At 40.1% G+C, this 20710-nt stretch overlaps 1 protein-coding gene across 1 annotated transcript in view; it reads right to left on the bottom strand.

Moving 5' to 3' along the window:
* Positions 1-1362: 1362 nt before the first annotated feature.
* Positions 1363-20710, bottom strand: part of si:cabz01007794.1 (mucin-5AC) — a 58745-nt gene continuing 39397 nt past the window's right edge. The window contains exon 8 of the transcript XR_009666735.1: positions 1363-1797. The gene's annotated coding sequence lies outside the window, so the exon portion shown is untranslated. The remainder of the gene's footprint in view (positions 1798-20710) is intronic.

Here is a 20710-nt window from a genome sequence, read left to right as displayed (position 1 = left end):
TTACCTGCTCACGCCTTCTCTTTCCAGCAGGATTGAGTGAGACAGAGATGCAGGACACACCCAGAGACAGGGCTGGACGGCGATTTACCTCGTTCTTCTTGTCATACATGTACTGGTTCTTTATGATGTGTGTGGGTGTGTCTGTGTTTGTGTGTGCACTTTTTACAGCATTGTCCCAAGAGAAGAAGAGATTGGGTTTTTTTTGGGAAACATAATTTCAAATCTCAAAATTTCAAAATTTCCAGAGGCGCTGCTTGTCAACCGGCATGGCGGGCAACTGGGGCCCCTGAGGGCTAACAAACTTTAAACCAAAGCAGTGGCAACAAAATGTTCAAATTTTGCAATGACAGTAGGAGACCTCCTTCAGGGGCCCCATCTGACAGCACTCACTCTCGTTGCCCTGCTGAGCGTTGTATTATTGCGGTGAAAACCAAAGTTTGTCAATGAAAGTTAAAAAATGGAGGGGGAAACTAATTAATGAATTCTCAAATATGGTATGACCAATTACGACAGAGCGGATCGGCCGACTCTTACTGCCTTTCATTAAACGATTCCAATTGAAACTTTTACACTTGTTATATTTTTTATTCTTATTTTATTTATTGCAATTAATTTTAGTTTAATGATTCAGATTTTATTTTAACATACAGTATTTCAGTGATTTTTACATTTTCTATTTTAATGTTTCTTTTCTTTCCTCTGTCATGATGCATTTTGACGTCTTGTGTGAAGCACTTTGAATTGCCTTGCCTTAATGAAAAATAATAATTAAGTGCATTGTTTAAATTAACACAAAATTACCAATAGTGGGTGCAGTTTAAAATACTCTGACTCACCATTTAGGATCCAGATGTACTGACTCCCATTCATAGCTTTGGAGGCCGGCAAAGAGTCAAGGTGAAAATAATTTTAATAAAAAGACGATCAAGAGGGATACACATCAGTCACTTTGTAGACGTTCCCTCTCCCTCTGTATTTCCAGTTTACCCGTGAGCATTACCAACTACCCTATTTAATGGATATTCCGTCTTGTTACACAAGAATATGAAAATTGGAAATCAAGGAAGTTTGCATGACAGGCAAAACGTCCAGATGGATAAACAGCCCATGCCTATTTAACCAACTTGGATTCTTAAGTATTCCTTGAAACAATGATTTCATCTCCAAACAAATTTGCTTAACATTTCCTTGACAATGAAATGTAAAACAAGCCTTCGTTTTTGGACTTCTTGTCATGGTTAAGGGCCATTTTGTATATTTTGTGATATTCCCCCAATGGAAATTAATTTGAGAGTTAAATAAAACAAAACAAAAAAAATGAATAATGCTAAAAGTTCAGATTAAACAAATGACGATTCAGACATTTTGACATTACATATTTATTTCAAAATTATGTACAAAATAAAACTCAACTGTAATATAATGCAAAGTCAGTTTCACCAATACTAGCATTCTAAATGAGCGACAACTCATTTGCAGTATATTTTCTTCATATTTACACACACAATCACACACACACACACGCACACACAATCAAACATCAGCCAGTGATGGCTTCATTATCACCATTGTTCAAGCATACACATTCACATCTCAAAAATAAAATAACAATATTATATTAGTCATAATAACAAAATCAACATATTTCAGAAGTGCTGTTTGTTCTTTTACCGTAATCAGTGAAAGAGGAACAACAGTCATACTTTTCTTGTCTTGTACAGCATGTGTCACAAGAACACATCGATGAGCATGGGATGAAGCAAAAATAACTCTGGTCCTTAATAAAGGAACACCTACCTGCTGTTGAATTTGACCGAATAAAGTGTCACTGGCATTACAGGAACTAGATTGATACAGAGGTCACACCAACTCATGAGGTTCTTTCTCAACCGTAGTAATGTGGGAAACAAAAATAACCAGACCCTGGTCCCCAAATTTGTATTTGCTGACCTCTGCTGGTGAAAACAAAGTATTGGTTCATTTGATTTCCATTTTTTTTTTCAGGGTTGATAAGCATTCATGGTTGTTTTTACAAGATTCTAACCGTTCAAAGATTAAGGCCCTGTGTCCACCTATGATTTTTTTTTGGAGCGTCAGCGTCCCCAAACTATTTCCAAAGAAGAGAGAGAGTTTTTCAAAACAAACAGCTGCCTGGATAAAGGATAACGCTTTATTCAAACATTTTTCTCTGCATTAAATAACTCATTGGACATAAATCCAGCAGTCCTATAGTTACAAAAAAAAACAATCTATAAGTCTTAGAACCTGCTTTAGAGCCCTTAAAAGATGTGAAAGCGAGAAAAAAAAAACGAAAAAAAAAAGAGGAGTGATACATACAGTATATACGCCATGCCACCTTTTGCATAAGTCAGTGCCCCAGGGTAAAAAGTCTGAACACCCTCCTTAACATGGATAACTTCCTGGTGGATAGTTGTTTACAGATGGAAATGGAAAAAGATTGTATCATAAATAACATGCTAGAAGCTACATTTCTGAGCTCAGGGATGTCATCACCCATTTTTCTCTGATTCGTCTCTTCATTCAGGGAGAGCATGCTCCTCTTGACTCGATGGTGTTGCAGCTGATAAAGCCGGACCTGCTGGACCAGGAAGTAAAGAATCCCCTCAGTGCCACCTCTAGCACCCCGGCCCTCCATCGACCACAACTCCAGGTACACTCTTTACATTTATTTATTATTTATTGTTGCATCCTTTGGCTTCAGCGTTCAAATTTTAAAACTTAACTTGTTGATGTAAAAGGTTTGAAAAAGTAAGCGTCCATTGGACTCTTAAAGAGGTCATTTTTTCATATATTTAATTTATGTGCCTACTAAAGTACGTTCACAATCGCTAATGTTCAAAAAGGGTTCGGGTTAGGGTTAGGCCGGCAAAGAGTCAAGGTGAAAATAATTTTAATAAAAAGACGATCAAGAGGGATACACATCAGTCACTTTGTAGACGTTCCCTCTCCCTCTGTATTTCCAGTTTACCCGTGAGCATTACCAACTACCCTATTTAATGGATATTCCGTCTTGCTACACAAGAATATGCAAATTGGAAATCAAGGAAGTTTGCATGACAGGCAAAACATCCAGATGGATAAACAGCCCATGCCTATTTAACCAACTTGGATTCTTACTCTTGGAGTATTCCTTGAAACAATGATTTCATCTCCAAACAAATTTGCTTAACATGACAAGAAGAACGAGGTAAATCCCCGTCCAGCCCTGTCTCTGGGTGTGTCCTGCATCTCTATCCACATCGGCCGATCCGCTCTGTCGTAATTGGTCATACCATATTTAAGAATTCATTAATTAGTTTCCCCCTCCATTTTTTAACTTTCATTGACAAACTTTGGTTTTCACCGCAATAATACAACGCTCAGCAGGGCAACGAGAGTGAGTGCTGTCAGATGGGGCCCATGAAGGAGGTCTCCTACTGTCATTGCAAAATTTGAACATTTTGTTGCCACTGCTTTGGTTTAAAGTTTGTTAGCCCTCAGGGGCCCCCCTATACTGGTCTGGGGCCCCAAGCATTTGCCCGCCATGCCGGTTGACAAGCAGCGCCTCTGGAAATTTTGAAATTTTGAGATTTGAAATTATGTTTCCCAAAAAAAACCATGTACAGAACTGTTACATCGTCTATTTATTTCAAAGCAAAATGAACTATAGTGATGTGATGAATATTGATATCCTTAAATCAAGTCTGAATTTCTAAACTACGAGACATCGCACACATTATACACCAGCTGAAGTGAAAGTTAAACTTAGCATGGGATAATTATGATGTCAAATTTCACACCTTTGTATAGTCTATTAATTTATATATATATATATATATATATATATATATATATATATATGTATGTTAGAAATATTGTAGTGAGTATAAATAATGAGTTTACAATGATTTTCAAATAGGATTTGAACTCAGTTTAAATGGAATCAATGTTAACAGTGATATTATATTTGGTCCAACACATGAAAAATGCAGAAACAGTAAAAAAGAGTTTAAGCTATAAAGGACGGATGATTTTATGAGATCACAGTGACCCACCAACCGGCAACCTCCAGAAAAATAAAGCCAATGCTGAAGTGCAAAATCTCCTCGAGTGTCCGCTTGAGGCTGACTCCAGGAAGTCACATACACACAACAGGCAAAAAAGGCATTTTTACAGCAGAAATAAAAAAAAAAGAAAAAAAAGAAACAGATGATTGTCATTACTGGCACACACAGTACAGGGGGTTATTTTTTTTAAATAACTGCTCCATTTTGATCTTGAAAACGAGACGTGTTATCCATAGTTAGGCGTGGAGCTGACATGATTGACAGGTGGGCGTGGTTTAACGGTTTGTCAAGAGGCTTAAAACCCACCTCAGCTTCAGCTCTCAACCTGTCGTCAGGTTGACTGAAAGTTACTGTCTTCATGTCGTCAGTCAGTCTTCACCCATTAATATTTACAGTCTTTTTACTGTATGTAACCCACACATTGCTTCTGAAGAGTATTAATGATGCGGCGCTTTTGTCAAATCCAAACGGTTGAGATTGTTTTGTGGACAAAGTATACTGAAATGTTATTCAAACAGCAGATTAAAAGTGGTGTAGGGAGTTTAAGAACCTTTCTTTGACTTATTAGTATTGGACATGAGGGAAATAAATGCAATTCAATTTTAAAAAACTGTCCAGGGGGTAATTATTAAGATTTTCTTTTATAACAAATTATAAAAAGTTAAAATGTTGAGAAAAAGTTGAAGGTTCAGTTTTGTTTCTAGGTTCAGGCTCAAATCATTTGGGATCAATTCTTCTCTGATATTTAGCATTTTATTCTTATTTTTTATTTTTTTGTACTATCCTCCTTATTTGACAGGTGAAGTCTTGACTTGATTACAAACATTTAAAATGTATTTCCTCAATATGCTGAATGTGAGAAGATATCTCCTATAATTAGTTTAAGCCTGTTACTGCGCTGTAGGCTCTAATAGAACCCTAAAGTACTAGGTATGTGGGTTTTGGCGGCTGCTGTAGAAATACACTCTATGTGCTCCATCCTCGCCACCTGAGGCACAAAAACAGGAAAGTTTTATATATTCTGTTGGAATACAGAATGTGCGGATATTTAAGGTGTGAGGTGATACCCTCACCTGAATGGCAGATAAAGTTGAGGTGCTCCTCACACGGCCTGTCTTTCCACAGGAAACTCTCTCCTCTGGCTACAGCTCCGCAGGCGTGACTCACACGTTGGGGGGCAGAATCGTCCTGCCATTTGGTAAAATCCATGGCTTCTCCGGACATCCAGAACCAGCTGTCCCCCATTATCTGTCTGCCCAATCAAATGAACAGGTTTACACATTAAAGGTGCTGGCATGTTAAGGTCCCTTATGCTTTGTTCGGTCTCCATCACATCCTAGCATTTCAGAAGGTCTAACAAGCAAATGTGCTGAAAAAAAAAAAAAGGAAAACTGTGGCTTGTAATTTTCAGTTAGCGACAAATAGATTTCAGTTTGTTTCTAAGGTTATTTATTTATTTTTTAGGGTGTGGCTTCACTGAGAGCTGCTCCATGCAATTAGGGCACAAAAACAAAGGACACACAACATTTGACTTGAAGACCTGTGTACAATAGCAACATTTAAATGGATTAAGCCCTCTGATTTGGTTGAGGGAGAGAGCAGGAATCTGCCATTTGAGTCTTCATCAGGATGTAAATGACATTAAAATTGTTGTCCTCCATTTACCTGCCTGGTTCTGCTGTGGCATCGACTCACCAGCATCAAAATGGTGGTGAGAATTGTGGAGTGTCTTGTTGAATTCTGTGAGTTGGTTTTTGAGTGTGGCTGATTCCTATCTCTTTTAACCACCAAACGTTTCTTCACTTAGAATAATAGACTGTGTTGTTGCAAACTTAAAGGTCACATATTCTCCTCCTTTTCCGACCAGTTTAAATAAGTCTCAGAGGTCTCAAAAAACATGCCTGTGAAGTTTCTCAGAACAGGTTGTTTCAGTGTCTGTAGCTTTAAATGCAAATGAGCACTTTATCCAGGTTTGTTTTGAAACAAATCACAAAGCCTACCACCAGTACCACCAACCTGCCAAGGGACTACAGGTGGAATTAAGTCCATGGCTACAATCTGGTATACAGTATTTACATGTTAATGTTCATTAATGTGCACTGTCCCTATTTTGAAAGAAATAAATAAAACAGTGTTTGACCACGCCCCCTCTCTGTAAGGGCTCGATTGTCTTGGCCTCTCCTGCTCCATGCCCAGTTGTTTACGGTGAGAAGGCGGACTCAGAGGGCAGAACAAACACCTAGCTGTGGGTGTGTCACCCACCTGGGGGAGGGGTTACTGCCCTTTGTGATGTCATGAAGTCACAATATGTGACCTTTACATTATATCAGAGTACTATAAATGAACAAATATTTAAAAAAGGGACCTATGCAGATGGTAATACTTTAAAAACATTTTAAATTATGAGATTTAAACACTTGAAATTTTGAATATGAAAATCCAAGGGTCACATTTTATACAGCCGCCCGGAACAAGAGCACCAACTGTTTCCCCTAAACTGTCATCACGGACTGCCGTACCTGCGCAACCCCAGCCAGACATGATCTGTGAGCAGGAAAGAACCTCGGCTCAGAAGCTGCTCCACCTCGCTCTGCTCCTCTCGGCTCAGAATGCTCAGCAGGTCCCAGTAATGACGTCTGCAGTAGAGTAGAGCATCGGACCAGCAAAGCCGCTCACCCACCACCGTCACATTCCTGCCGTTCAACAGCATGCTCTCAGTCGCAGGAGGAGGAGGAGCGGTGTCTGCTGGCCAAATACATACTTGAAATACATTTTAAAACAGGCTTGTTTTGATGATTAATTTCCTCAGGAAGTTTTAGTCAATGATGAAATGCTGACAACTGACAACCAAAATTCGGGATTGGATCCAAAATGTCCCTGAAATGCTTTTACACTAACATTTTGTCTGATGCAACGAACCCTGGAGCCATTGAAAATAACCTTTAATTTGTGTATCTGGCTTTATCCTTTTGGATAAAACACATCTTGTCTCTTTGCCAGGGGCGTGTCCAAAGAGATGGCATGGGCCCCCCCTAGAAATTTGATTGGCCACCCCAAAACAATTAATTGGCTATATGCCATATATAAAAAATAATATGCTGAACCGCCATGTTCACTTATGTGTGTGTTTATTCACTGCTGTGCTAGCTTAGTCTCAGTTAACTGCTTTCACAATCAGAAGGTAGCTAGAGAGAACTCCAATGATCCCCAACTAGCCTCGAAGTCATTGTTTGTTATTGTTGTATTGATTGAGAGGAATCTACATATTGAATCTTTAAATAATCTGGTCTTTTTTTTATATTATGGACAAAAAGGGGAAGCAACATACCTGCCAAAGAAGCATACACTTCCACTTCACAGAGTGACAAAATCCTTTTCTGTCCCGGTAAGATCACAACCACGTAGCGACCTTCCATGTCTCCACAATGGAAAGTGTGTGTTAATGTACCTTCAACCGATGAGATAGTACCACATCTAATGGAGGAAGATGATGGAAATATTTGTCAGATTATATACAAAACTAAGAATTTCCATCACAAGTGGTGCTGCTAAGGCTTTCTAATGGCTGCTTGAGCGGAATTTAAGGAATGATAGTTCTATCGTGCTGCTAGACTGAAGCTGAAGAATGATTTCTTAAAGCTATAAGTCGCACTTACCTGGGGTTTTGGGCAACCTCGGTTGACGGAGAGTTCCCAATCAGGATCTCTGCCCCACTGAGACTTTCAGGACAACAGTCTGGCCTGTTGAAGATAGTAACAGCACGAACCCTGTGCACAGCTAACAAGTCCAATTTCCACCAAGGAGAGGACTGGTTTGCAGTATGGGAACATAATCCAGTCATATCCCCATTTATAACATTGACTGCATGTACATTGTTAGCATAAAGGGATGACTGCGTTGCTTGTCCGTTTGGGGCCACGTTTGCGAGAGGTTCCACTAAAGTGAGAAAAGTCAAGAAAAAGAGGAATGAACCCTTGTAGGAATTTTTGGAACAAACCAAAAAAAAAAAGGCAAGTCAGTGACAGTTGTACCTGCAGGAGCGACATACACCTCCACTTCACACAGAGTGAGAATCTTCATCGGTCCAGGGATAATCACGTTTACAAAGCGACCCATCACGCTGCCTCCCTCGCAGTAAAATGTGACCGTTTTACCCGCCCCGATGTGGGAGATGGAAGCACACCTGACAGTGGAAAGGAGTCAAAAGTCAGTAGGTTTTGGTCAACTTACAGGATTCTCAGTCAAACACAACATCAGAGTCATGAATGGCTCAAAGGAACTCCAGGAGAGTTACAGCTCATCTTGGAAAAGTACCAGCCAATGAATATGCTGCATTTTGTACACACTGCAAGTGTCCATTTTCAAAATCCCATGATGAAAATGCTGTCATTCAAAGCTATATGAGATGAAGAACAACACAAACGCTTGGTACAGAAAGTAGCACTGTTGCAACCTTCTTCAGTGCGGCAAATGCCGGTGACGACAAACTTAAACGGGCTGCTCAGGAGGGCACCTTGTGTGACCAGTGTAGGTCGATGCATGTGGTTACGGTTCAATTAAAGTATCCTGATATGGAGGTTTCGACCATCACCCTAGCCATAGCAATAGTTATGCTAGATTGCTATCATGTTCCATATGATATGGCCTGGCTAACTGCATAACAGCAAAATGAACGAATAAATAAGTAGCATCAAGCTTTCCAAAAATATGAATTAAAGATACAGTAAACCCTTTTCCTTGATGTTACAAAGTGAAATGGATGAAAACATCAACGAAGTCAAACATGACCGCACGTGGTTTATTCTGCAAGTTTGCAGATGAATCCTGGCGTTTGGTTAAGACTTCAAAGTCATGTAAAGTGTGCAGGGATTGGTTGAATTTCGCGAGGTTGACAACATTACAACTCCCCTTGAGGGAGTTCATTCCTGTCTTAACGTTTCCCATGAGCACTGAAGAATGTTTAACATAATCGCTGGAGAGAAATATCTGAACTTTTACAGCTTCTCCTGAATAATACGCCTTGCTGGGCGATTAGCGATAGAGCAGCTTCTATTTTGGTTTCTGGCTATGCACAAAGAAAGTTATATATGCCAGATAAAATAATATATTAGTCTGATAGTGATTAAAAAATGAAATTGACATTGATACTGAATGCTCCCTTATTATGGTCTTTACTTGGGGTTGTCATTTCCGTTGTTCTCTGCCGAGTTCCCGATTCGGATCTCGGCTCCATCCAGCCTCTGAGCGCAGCAGTCTCCTCTATTGGTTACTTTGACAGATGTGACTGCGTGTGTTTCTCGCAGGTCCAACCTCCACCATGGGTTTGTCTCTTCTTCAGTGTGGGTACAAAACCCGTCACTGTAGTTGGAATTGCGTCGCCCATCGATGGCCTTGGACGCATAACCATTATGACTTGTTGAGGACTGGAATGTGTTGCCTGCTAGAGCCAGATTGGGTACACGATTTACATGAAACAAAGAAAGACAGACATCCTTCTTTACAATGATTCATTAAGTGCATACAAGTTTAAACAAGTGCTAATTGCAACAGGCAATCACTAATTGGATGGACGGGCAGGTGGACTTAAAAAACGTAGAAAAAACAAACAAAATAAATTGCTCATAAATTATTGGTTTATTGCCAAAAATGTGTTCACAGTGACATTGATCTCAGACGTATTCACAAATTCAGTCTTATCATACTCAAACTTTGAGTTGAAATCCACAAATTGGCCAAATTTGATGAAATGTCACCAAGGCGTCACTGAGATTCAAAGTTCAAGAGAATGGGACTGATGATGGACAATTTGTAAGGCAGAATGCCTCCTGGCTCCTGTCAAAGGTCTCATTGTCCCAAAAGCAGAAGTCTCAAGACTGAAAAAAATGTGAACCAAAAACACTAGGCCCATACAGGTTGATTTTTGTCAACTCGGGTAAATAACAACTCTCAAATTTATTCAACATTAAAAACAATGGGATTTACGACGGAGGATTAGGGCCATGTTAAAAAATATATATATTTTTTTAATTTCAAGATTAAAGTCGTAAATTTACGACTTTATTCTTGTAAATTTACAACTTTATTTTTGTAAATTTACGACTTTATTTTTGTAAATTTCAGGAGTTTAATCTCGTATATATATATCGATATTTTTTCACATGGCCCTAATCCTCCGTCGTAGGGATTACCATTAGTTAGAAAAATGTTTTCTGTTACTGACTGATTTGAATATTCTTGGCCCTAGACTGAAGAGTTCTTGCACTCCAAAACGTGTTTGAATCATATGTACGTACCATTAGCATAATCTAAAGGGAAAACTTGGACATCGCAGAGAGTAAGAGTCTTCTCTGTTCCTGGAAGAAAAACTGTGACGTAGCGTCCCTCTGTAGAGCTACATGGGAAGTAGAAAGTGCGTCCTTTGGGAATGTGGGAGATGATTGCACATCTGAGTTTGAGAAAAGGATCAGAAAAGAAAACACAAAGTGAGGTAGGCAAAAGCTTTTCCTTGTCCCAATGGGGGATGTAATATAGAAGTCTGCGTCAAGCACCTGGATTTTTTGGCACCATTGTCCTCCAATGAGGTTCCGATCCAGATTTCAGCACCGTCTAGCCTGTTTTCAAATTCATTTCTGTTGGTTATCATCACGGCAGTAACTGTGTACACATTCTGCAGGTCCACCCTCCACCAGGGATTGGACTCTTGTTGGGTATGTGAGCAGGATCCTTTAGCAAAATTTGGGTCTCGGTTTCCATCAACAGCATTTCTGGCAGGACCACCAGGGTACGATGAAGACTGGTCTGCAGTTTGACTCAGAGCCACATTTTGCATAAGAACACCTAGTTGAGTAAACAAATATTCACCAGTCAAAAGAAACAACAAATAAATAAGCATAAATCAGCACAAAGCTTTCCAAAAATATACATAAAAGATAAAGTAAACATAATCCTTGATGTCTATACAGTAGAGTGAAATGGATCAGTATTTTGAACATCAATGAAGTGAGTTTAAAAACAAAAAGTTTACCTGCCAGTGCTCCAGATGTCATCATGAGGCAAATGCCTGTAAGGCGATTTGACAACCGAGTTAGAGATTTAGACTTAGACAAGACCAACAAAAAGGATCACATCAGTCCAGTTCTGGAGGTCTTTACACCGGCTCCCAGTCTGTCAGAGAATCGACTTTAAAATCCTTCTGCTGGTTTATAATGTGATGAATGGTTTAGGGCCAAAAATACATCAGTGACCTTCTGATTAACTGTGAACCATCCAGACCGCTCGGGTCGTCTGGTACAGGTCTGCTCTCTGTCCCCAGTGTCAGAACCAAACACTGAGAAGAAGTGTTCAGCTTCTACGCTCCGTATATCTGGAAAAAACTCCCAGAAACCTGCATGTCAGCTGAAACTCTCAGCTCCTTTGATTCAAGGTTGAAAACTCTTACTGCCTTTCATTCAATTTCAATTTAAACTCTGCACTGTAACTTTTACACTTGTTATATTTTTATTCTTATTTTATTATTGCAATTAATTTTAGTTTAATGATTCAGATTTTATTTTAACATACAGTTGTTGGGCCACGCAGGCTTAGGACAGTCAAACCATGGACTTGGGCCTTTGAGTTATTTAATGAGATCACAAAGAGGCCTAAAATGACTCTTTATCCCAGAATCCCCTGCGGTACTTCACACCTACGTGTGACGTAAAGGGGGCACCGGAACCTGAGGGAGACCCCACAGGAAGTTGGCCAGGTGACAAAACTCCGAGACTCCCCTCGTTCTACCTCTTACTACGCGCTGACTTGAAGTGCTCGGAGACCAAAGCTCACCTCCTGTTTCCTGCAACAATCTTCCTTTGTTTTAAGTTTTGGCGCGCAGGTAATCCACGGCCGGCAGTGTTCCAAATTCCGAGCTCGGATTGTCCAGTGAACGCATCTCAGTTTCTCGGAGAGCGTTAGGCTATAACAGATTATCAGAAAGATAACGGTCTTATTCCGTCCTGCAACGAAAGGACATCAACGGACATCTTTCCCCTCGACGGAGAACCAACAAAGCCGCTCTTGCCGTAAGGGACCCTCGCCGCCATCAGACGCCTCTACACCAGGACGGACAGAAGATCTGTTTTATCGCTGGACTCCTTTTTCCTTCACCAATCGCAGGCAAAGCGATTCACAAGTGAGGCTTAATTAGGTCTGGGCAGAATTAGCTTTAGAGAGTGTTTTTAACAATTGTTTGATTGACGCAGAAACTGTAATTTTTATCTTTGTTGGACCGCTGCGTCCTGAGTTTTACCTGTTTAAAACTCTTGTTGTTGTTTCGGACCGCTGCGTCCTGTATGTGTTCAGCGTAACAGCGTTATAACCGGGTATTATTCTTCCGATCAGAAAGGCCAGTGTAAGCCGTATTAACTTGAATTCGGCCATTGGTTTGTTTCTGTGAATGAAGGGAATTACTCCGAGTTGTGGCGCGGGAGTCAGACCGTGATCCGGCCTCTTCAGGCACACATTTCTCTCCTCCTCTACGCTCCTCTTTTATCCTCTTTTCCTCCCATTTTCTCCCCTTTTCGTCCGTTTTTCTAACACACACATATTCTCGGGTAGACGTACATCTGGAGACTAACTCCACCACCGCGCCATTACGCACATAGGCCATACACACACACACACACACACACACACACGCACACACACAAATAGAGAGATCCATACACTCGAGGCCATCCAGACGCCTCAGAGACACAGATCGTGTAGGGCCGAACTCGGTCCCTTTCAGACATTAAGGCCACATTAGGTCTTTGTTAGGTGTGCGCCATCGGAAAGGCGACCACGTGGGATGGAGTAATTTCCCCCCCTCTCTCTCTCTTTCACACACACACACGCACACGCACGCACACACCCAGGTCTTTGTTAGGTGCGCCATCGTGAGCGACCACGTGGGTACGAAGTCATCTCCCCCTTTTCTTCTTCCCCCCCCCTCTCTCTCTCTCTCTCACACACACACACACACACACACACACACACACACACACACACACACACACACGCATTCACACCCCTTCCACAAGCCTTGCTTGATAATGTTTGTTGCTTAGATTAGTTTATAATAGTTATTTGTTTGATTAAGTTCATTGATTTTGGATTGATGTTGCTTTGTTTAAATAAATTCTGTTATAATTTAAGAGAGCAGTTGTTTGTGATTACTGGTGTATTTGCATTGTGATATAAGCTGGGTGCGAAGGCTTTGTGTACGGATTTCACGCCTTCAATTTATTAAATATACTTATTAATTATTAATAATATTAGTAATTAAATAACTAATTTGAGTGATATTTTGGTTATATTTCCCTGAGTACAGGGTGGTGCCCCAAAACGAGATTAAACATAGTTTAATGATATTTTATTTATATTATTAATAATTAGAAATAATTATTAAAGAATATAACCAAAGTTGACTTGATACAACCCCAGCAAATGGTGCCCCGTGTGAGGCCTTCAATAAACCAGCTTTATTGCACTGTAAATGCACAGTAATCCGAACTTAAATCCTAAAAGGGATCTTTCTGAAGAAAATTATATTTTCTTTACATTTTTGTTGTTTAAGCAAAGCAGACATCAAGCTGTGGCTTAGTTGTGTTGTATGTTGTTGGTTAACGGTTAAAGCAATAACTGTTGTCCCCTTTGTGTCCATACAACAATTGGACATAATGATGCAGCTAGTGTGACGTTCTCAATGAACTTGATTTGTTGCATTAATCCAGATTTTGATCCTGAAGTATTCTACTAAAGGATTGTGGTGCTCCTTGTTGTTTGAGAGCCATTTGGCCAGATGAGAGTGTAACCTCATCATTGTCGCATAGCCAGCTGTCTGAGAGGTGTGAGTTCCTCCCTTCCTTTGAGGACTTGAGGTGTGAATCCCCTCTCCTAGCTTCCAGAATAGACTGCAGTGATCAGTTGGGAAACCTAGATAAGATTTGCTCTGGTGTTGATCTAGCTTTGTTTAGCTTAGCGGCTTTCTTAACAGTAGTCCACTGTGGTTCCATTTTATCACGTAAAATGTGTACCAAGACCCTAGGTGAGCCGGGAGCTGAGACTCCTTTTGGATCAGACAACGCAGCACTGCAAGAAACTGTTGCCGGTCTGACGCACCTCTCCTTAGAGGAGATTGCCAACCTATATAGCTATTCAATTAGCATTAGTGATAAGAAGTTAGAGGAGCTAGTTGATCGTGTCAACCACCGAGCCAGGATCACCCCTAATAAAGACAGAATGTATGCAGAAGACATACATCAACCATGGGCCAAGGTTCACTGTGAATCAGACGATCCACCCCTTCAACACGTAGTTGCTAACCTTATCCACCTCCCTATAGAGCAGCTCGACAGTCTGAACTCCTACACCCTCAGCACATGTGAAGAGAAACTAAAGGGCTTGGTTGAATATGCAAATTAACCAACTGGGAAACCAACACGCACAATTTCAGATGTTCTAGGCGAAATTCTCCTCCTTTATCAGCGCAAATCAAATGTGCAGAATGAGATACACCGGGAACAGCTAGCCCGGGTACAAGAAGAAGGACAGATCCTGCTGGACGATTTTGAAAGAATGCAGGATAAACTAAAGACCTTGCAGGAAAATTGCATGGCCTTGCAGGAGGAGAATAAAACACTGTATGAAAGCAGCAAACTGGCCGAACAGAAGAAACGAAGTGACACGGTACCCAGATTTCAGGATAGGCAGATAAGTACTCCAGCCCCCATGTCAGCTGAGGAAACCTCAGACGAAGGATGGGAGACTGAGCCAAGCCCATGGAGAAGGGAGACAGACATGTTGAAGGATCTGGAGGAGAGGGGAAGATACCGCCGGGTCGACCCAGGCACAAAAGCGCACACGTCCTCAGACTACCCGGTAAAGAGCTGGGTGAGTAAAGATGAAGGACGCCACGCCTCCCCAGACCATGAAGCACCGTCATGGGGAAATGCCCCATGGCCCCCACGTTCTGCAATACGCTTTGAGCCAAGAGAACCCTCACCCCGCAGGAAGAGGGACTTCACACCCCCTAGAGACAGGGAGGAGGCACGGGTCCAATCGGGCACCGAATATTACCTGTCCCATGATAGACGGCCACGTCTGAGCCGAACACAAACCCCGCCACGGTTGCAACCGTACTACCGTGACAACCACAGGGCTTACGATTCGTCAGACGACTCGGACGGCCCTCGCCAGCCTTCGGGTCAGGGTCTGCGAACCAGGCAGATAGAACCTCAGGCCAAAGATCTGAAGCGTTTTGACCCAGATAGCCCAGATTCAAGTATTAACGACTACCTTAGAGAAGTCGACCATTGTCTCCTTGACCTGCCTCATGCGTCCTCACAGGAAAAACTGAAACGGATCTGGAAGACTACGGCTAGGAGTGTCCGTGCTTTCATGGGGACACTCCCACCAAAGGTCCGATCCTTGCAGAAAGGAAACAAATCTGTTAGTCAGCACTTACAAACTGCCAAGCAGAAAGTGTTGGACGTGTTTGAATTAATTCAGGGAGTACAGGTAAGCATGGAGCAAGACATATCGTCAGGATATGACTCCGATCCTGGACCAAGCCCCTCAAGAGATCAAACAACCCTGCTGCAAAAGCTCAGTAAAGAACCGAGCAGCCAGGACAACCCAAGGACTGAGGAAATAAGTCTAGTTTTCCTTGATTTTGACTGTGGAGCCCCACTCCTTGGGGAAACGCCCCAGTTCCCTGACAGCTGTGACACCCTTTCACACCTTCACAGGTTGGAATCACCACATGGGGGTGATATTTTGGTTATATTTCCCTGAGTACAGGGTGGTGCCCCAAAACGAGATTAAACATAGTTTAATGATATTTTATTTATATTATTAATAATTAGAAATAATTATTAAAGAATATAACCAAAGTTGACTTGATACAACCCCAACACAGTATTTTAGTGATTTTTACATTTTCTATTTTAATGTTTCTTTTCTTTCCTCTGTCATGATGCATTTTGACGTCTTGTGTGAAGCACTTTGAATTTCCTTGCTGTTGAAATGTGCTTTATCAATAAACCTGCCTTGCCTTAATGAAAAATAATAATTAAGTGCATTGTTTAAATTAACACAAACTTACCAATAGTGGGCTTAGTTTAAAATACTCTGACTCACCATTTAGGATCCAGATGTACTGACTCCCATTCATAGCTTCGGAAGCCGGCAAAGAGTCAAGGTGAAAATAATTTTAATAAAAAGACGATCAAGAGGGATACACATCAGTCACTTTGTAGACGTTCCCTCTCCCTCTGTATTTCCAGTTTACCCGTGAGCATTACCAACTACCCTATTTAATGGATATTCCGTCTTGCTACACAAGAATATGAAAATTGGAAATCAAGGAAGTTTGCATGACAGGCAAAACATCCAGATGGATAAACAGCCCATGCCTATTTAACCAACTTGGATTCTTAAGTATTCCTTGAAACAATGATTTCATCTCCAAACAAATTTGCTCAACATTTCCTTGACAATGAAATGTAAAACAAGCCTTCGTTTTTGGACTTCTTGTCATGGTTAAGGGCCATTTTGTACATTTTGTGATATTCCCCCAATGGAAATTAATTTGAGAGTTAAATAAAACAAAACAAAAAAAATGAATAATGCTAAAAGTTCAGATTAAACAAATGATGGCAAATGGCACTGAGGGGATTCTTTACTTCCTGGTCCAACAGGTCCGGCTTTATCAGCTGCAACACCATCGAGTCAAGAGTAGCATGCTCTCCCTGAATGAAGAGACGAATCAGAGAAAAATGGGTGATGACATCCCTGAGCTCAGAAATGTAGCTTCTAGCATGATATTTATGATACAATCTTTTTCCATTTCCATCTGTAAACAACTATCCACCAGGAAGTTATCCATGTTAAGGAGGGTGTTCAGACTTTTTACCCTGGGGCACTGACTTATGCAAAAGGTGGCATGGCGTATATACTGTATGTATCACTCCTCTTTTTTTTCCGTTTTTTTTTTCTCGCTTTCACATCTTTTAAGGGCTCTAAAGCAGGTTCTAAGACTTATAGATTGTTTTTTTTTTGTAACTATAGGACTGCTGGATTTATGTCCAATGAGTTATTTAATGCAGAGAAAAATGTTTGAAAAAAGCGTTATCCTTTATCCAGGCAGCTGTTTGTTTTGAAAAACTCTCTCTCTTCTTTGGAAATAGTTTGGGGACGCTGACGCTCCGAAAAAAAATCATAGGTGGACACAGGGCCTTAATCTTCGAACGGTTAGAATCTTGTAAAAACAACCATGAATGCTTATCAACCCTGAAAAAAAAATGGAAATCAAATGAACCAATACCTTGTTTTCACCAGCAGAGGTCAGCAAATACAAATTTGGGGACCAGGGTCTGGTTATTTTTGTTTCCCACATCACTACGGTTGAGAAAGAACCTCATGAGTTGGTGTGACCTCTGTATCAATCTAGTTCCTGTGATGCCAGTGACACTTTATTCGGTCAAATTCAACAGCAGGTAGGTGTTCCCTTATTAAGGACCAGAGTTATTTTTGCTTCATCCCATGCTCATCGATGTGTTCTTGTGACACATGCTGTACAAGACAAGAAAAGTATGAATGTTGTTCCTCTTTCACTGATTACGGTAAAAGAACAAACAGCACTTCTGAAATATGTTGATTTTGTTATTATGACTAATATAATATTGTTATTTTATTTTTGAGATGTGAATGTGTATGCTTGAACAATGGTGATAATGAAGCCATCACTGGCTGATGTTTGATTGTGTGTGCGTGTGTGTGTGTGTGTGTGTGATTGTGTGTGTAAATATGAAGAAAATATACTGCAAATGAGTTGTCGCTCATTTAGAATGCTAATATTGGTGAAACTGACTTTGCATTATATTAGAGTTGAGTTTTATTTTGTACATAATTTTGAAATAAATATGTAATGTCAAAATGTCTGAATCGTCATTTGTTTAATCTGAACTTTTAGCATTATTCATTTTTTTTGTTTTGTTTTATTTAACTCTCAAATTAATTTCCATTGGGGGAATATCGCAAAATGTACAAAATGGCGCTTAACCATGACAAGAAGTCCAAAAACGAAGGCTTGTTTTACATTTCATTGTCAAGGAAATGTTGAGCAAATTTGTTTGGAGATGAAATCATTGTTTCAAGGAATACTTAAGAATCCAAGTTGGTTAAATAGGCATGGGCTGTTTATCCATCTGGACGTTTTGCCTGTCATGCAAACTTCCTTGATTTCCAGTTTTCATATTTGTTTAGCAAGACAAATTATCCATTAAATAGGGTAGTTGGTAATGCTCACGGGTAAACTGGAAATACAGAGGGAGAGGGAACGTCTACAAAGTGACTGATGTGTATCCCTCTTGATCGTCTTTTTATTAAAATTATTTTCACCTTGACTCTTTGCCGGCCTCCAAAGCTATGAATGGGAGTCAGTACATCTGGATCCTAAATGGTGAGTCAGAGTATTTTAAACTGCACCCACTATTGGTAATTTTGTGTTAATTTAAACAATGCACTTAATTATTATTTTTCATTAAGGCAAGGCAATTCAAAGTGCTTCACACAAGACGTCAAAATGCATCATGACAGAGGAAAGAAAAGAAACATTAAAATAGAAAATGTAAAAATCACTAAAATACTGTATGTTAAAATAAAATCTGAATCATTAAACTAAAATTAATTGCAATAAATAAAATAAGAATAAAAAATATAACAAGTGTAAAAGTTTCAATTGGAATCGTTTAATGAAAGGCAGTAAGAGTCGGCCGATCCGCTCTGTCGTAATTGGTCATACCATATTTAAGAATTCATTAATTAGTTTCCCCCTCCATTTTTTAACTTTCATTGACAAACTTTGGTTTTCACCGCAATAATACAACGCTCAGCAGGGCAACGAGAGTGTGTGCTGTCAGATGGGGCCCCTGAAGGAGGTCTCCTACTGTCATTGCAAAATTTGAACATTTTGTTGCCACTGCTTTGGTTTAAAGTTTGTTAGCCCTCAGGGGCCCCCCTATACTGGTCTGGGGCCCCAGTTGCCCGCCATGCCGGTTGACAAGCAGCGCCTCTGGAAATTTTGAAATTTTGAGATTTGAAATTATGTTTCCCAAAAAAAACCCAATCTCTTCTTCTCTTGGGACAATGCTGTAAAAAGTGCACACACAAACACAGACACACCCACACACATCATAAAGAACCAGTACATGTATGACAAGAAGAACGAGGTAAATCCCCGTCCAGCCCTGTCTCTGGGTGTGTCCTGCATCTCTGTCTCACTCAATCCTGCTGGAAAGAGAAGGCGTGAGCAGGTAAATCAGAATCACAGACACTCCTGAGGCTGAGAAATTCTTTATTTGATCCCTCTTCTGCTCCACTAGCGACTGCAGGCGAAATAACAGAGAGGTTCAACTTCACTTACACAGCAAGACACACAAGACACTTCTTGTATATTTTAACATCTTAAGACCCACAAGCACTTTATGTATAAATAGATTTATTCTAAAGGCTAACAACAGGATACATGTACAGAACTGTTACATCGTCTATTTATTTCAAAGCAAAATGAACTATAGTGATGTGATGAATATTGATATCCTTAAATCAAGTCTGAATTTCTAAACTACGAGACATCTCACACATTATACACCAGCTGAAGTGAAAGTTAAACTTAGCATGGGATAATAATGATGTCAAATTTCACACCTTTGTATGTTAGAAATATTGTAGTGAGTATAAATAATGAGTTTACAATGATTTTCAAATAGGATTTGAACTCAGTTTAAATGGAATCAATGTTAACAGTGATATTATATTTGGTCCAACACATGAAAAATGCAGAAACAGTAAAAAAGAGTTTAAGCTATAAAGGACGGATGATTTTATGAGATCACAGTGACCCACCAACCGGCAACCTCCAGAAAAATAAAGCCAATGCTGAAGTGCAAAATCTCCTCGAGTGTCCGCTTGAGGCTGACTCCAGGAAGTCACATACACACAACAGGCAAAAAAGGCATTTTTACAGCAGAAATAAAAAAAAATAAAAAAATAAACAGATGATTGTCATTACTGGCACACACAGTACAGGGGGTTATTTTTTTTAAATAACTGCTCCATTTTGATCTTGAAAACGAGACGTGTTATCCATAGTTAGGCGTGGAGCTGACATGATTGACAGGTGGGCGTGGTTTAACGGTTTGTCAAGAGGCTTAAAACCCACCTCAGCTTCAGCTCTCAACCTGTCGTCAGGTTGACTGAAAGTTAGACTGTCTTCATGTCGTCAGTCAGTCTTCACCCATTAATATTTACAGTCTTTTTACTGTATGTAACCCACACATTGCTTCTGAAGAGTATTAATGATGCGGCGCTTTTGTCAAATCCAAACGGCTGAGATTGTTTTGTGGACAAAGTATACTGAAATGTTATTCAAACAGCAGATTAAAAGTGGTTTAGGGAGTTTAAGAACCTTTCTTTGACTTATTAGTATTGGACATGAGGGAAATAAATGCAATTCAATTTTAAAAAACTGTCCAGGGGGTAATTAAAAAATGTAAGATTTTCTTTTATAACAAATTATAAAAAGTTAAAATGTTGAGAAAAAGTTGAAGGTTCAGTTTTGTTTC

This window comes from Labrus mixtus, chromosome 23 (genome assembly GCF_963584025.1).
Source record: "Labrus mixtus chromosome 23, fLabMix1.1, whole genome shotgun sequence".
In the NCBI taxonomy this organism is placed as follows: Eukaryota; Metazoa; Chordata; class Actinopteri; order Labriformes; family Labridae; genus Labrus; species Labrus mixtus.
Note: the sequence above shows the minus strand (reverse complement) of the source record. Positions and strands in the feature narration are given on the sequence as shown.